We start from the raw sequence: 2,447 nt of genomic DNA, 5'->3' as shown, positions 1-2,447 counted from the left end.
CCTTGATCGCCATGGCAGGTTGAAGGCAAGTTGAGAGGCTTGGAGAAAATGGAAGAACAAGTTAAAAGCTCCATAGCCGGTGATGTCATGGTTGTTTCCTTGTTGTGAAAGTGACAGGAGAGTTTTGGATGGTTTGCAGGCAAGAAGGACCAACTGATACGCAAGTTGTTGAGTGTGGATGAGAAGACAGAAGGGCTTGTGAGGGAAATCGAAGAAAGGGAGAAGCTGGCGAGAGAAAATGTGTGTGTTGAGAGATTTCTTGTGATGATGATGATGATGATGATGATGATGATGATGATGATGATGATGATGATGATGATGATGGAGATGATGATGATGATGGTGGTGGTGGTGTGATGATGATGATATGATAATGATGATGATGATGATGATGATGGTGGTGGTGGTGGTGGTGGTGGTGGTGGTGGTGGTGGTGGTGGTGGTGGTGATGATGATGATGATGATGACAGACCAATTTCCGAAGAGACCGAGAGATGAATGCAGCAGTATTGGAACATCGCAATCTCTGTCAGTTTTCTTTGACTGGGCAGATTGCTCCCTCCTTTTGTTTTTGCATTGCAGCCTTGTCCACTAGGGGCTCCCTGCCCCTCTTCATCCTGCTCCTGCTCCTGCTCCTGCTCCTGCTCCTGCTCCTGCTCCTGCTCCTGCTCCTGCTCCTGCTCCTGCTCCTGCTCCTGCTCCTGCTTTCGCTCACAGTTATCCTTCTTCTCCTCCATCCCCTTCCTCTCCTCCCCCTCTCCTTTCCCTTCCCTTGATCTCCTGCACCTCTTCTTGCTTGGAGATCTCTCGCTGTAACAAGGGCATGCTAGGTGAACACATCGCTCGCTTGCAGGGCTCAATCAACTTCACCAAGACGCTAATGTCTAACATGAACGATCTTGACATGTTGAGGTGAACATGTTGCGTCGTCTCTCTCCATCCTCTTCTCCTCCTCCCCCCTTCTCTTCCTCCTCACATCTTTGCGAGCAGGTTTGCGCAGCTTCAAGCCAGGCTCCTCGACGCAGAGAAAGATTCTCACGCGCGCGCTGGAAGCGACCTCAGCGTCTTCCAGTCAGGGGGGGAAGTCCAGCAGCTCCCAGCTGACTTTCAGCTGAAAACACACGCTCCCTCTCGCCCTCCTCCTGCCACGTCGCAGCTCCCGACCAGACTCGCTTCTCTTCCTCCTGCCCATGGGGCCGTTCCGGCAAGGTCGCTGGAGGAGGATCGGGGGTGGGGAGTAGAAAGAGGAGGAGGAGGAGGAGTTCTCTTTGCTCTTGGAGGGTTCGATGGCGTGAAGAATCTGTCCTCTGTCGAATACTTCGAGCCAGCAAGAGAAGGAGGAGGAGGAAGAGAAGGAGGGAGCTGGCAGAGGAGCGTGGAGATGAGCACGCCTCGGCGAGGCCTCTGTGCTGTCTTTCTTGGGGTGAGGGAGGAGGAGGAGGAGGAGGAGGAGGAGGAAGGGAAGGCGGGGGGAGGGCGAGGTCGATGAAGAGGGGTGACGGGGAGGAGAGGAGTAACGATGCATGTGCAGGGGAAACTTTACGCCATGGGAGGATGGGACGGGAGGAACTACCTGGACAGCATGGAAGTGTTTGACTGCAAGGAGAGGAGATGGTCTGAAGGACCCAGGTGCCTCCCGACGTGCTGAAGTAGAGGATGACGCGAGTGGCAGGATGCTTTCTCCTCGTTGTTTCGCGGCGGCGGCGGCGATGGAGGAGGAGGAGAGCTTCTGTGTTGTAGGAGGATACTTTGGAGCAAGCAACCTGCGCAGCGCCGAGTACTTTCACGTTCCGTCGGGGGAGTGGAGGGCATTGCCGGAGATGCTTGCGCAGAGAAGGTGAGGAGGGAGGAGGAGGAGGAGGAAGAGGAAGAGGAAGAAGAAGAAGAGGAAGTAGAGGAGGTGGAGGATGGAAGGCGGGGAGGGAAGAGCGGTTTTGTATGAGGGAGGATGAAGCATGTGCAGGGGGCTGGGGGCAGCATGGCTGGCAGGGCCGCGGGTTGTCGTGGCGACTGGAGGATGGGACGGAAAGCGAAGCCTCGCGAGTGTCGAGCTGCTTGAGTGGGAGGATCCGAGCAAGTGGAGGGAGATGGCGCGACTGCAGGTGAGGAGGGAGGGAGGGGAGGAAGAGGCCAGAGCAGGGAAGGAGGAGGAGCAGGAGGGGGAGGAGAACGGGGAAGGGAGGGGGAAGCGGGGATGCAGATGGCGGGGGCAAGGAGGGATGGAGATGATGATGATGGAGATGATGATGATGGAGATGATGATGATGGAGATGATGGAGATGATGATGATGGAGAGTAAATCAATGATGGAGCGTAATGAATGGTGATGATGATGATGATGATGATGATGATGATGATGATGATGATGATGATGATGATGATGATGATGATGATGATGATGATGATGATATGATGATGATGATGATGATGATGATGATGATGATGGA

Source organism: Guillardia theta (genome assembly GCF_000315625.1).
Source record: "Guillardia theta CCMP2712 unplaced genomic scaffold GUITHscaffold_2, whole genome shotgun sequence".
Classification (NCBI taxonomy): domain Eukaryota; class Cryptophyceae; order Pyrenomonadales; family Geminigeraceae; genus Guillardia; species Guillardia theta.
Note: the sequence above shows the minus strand (reverse complement) of the source record.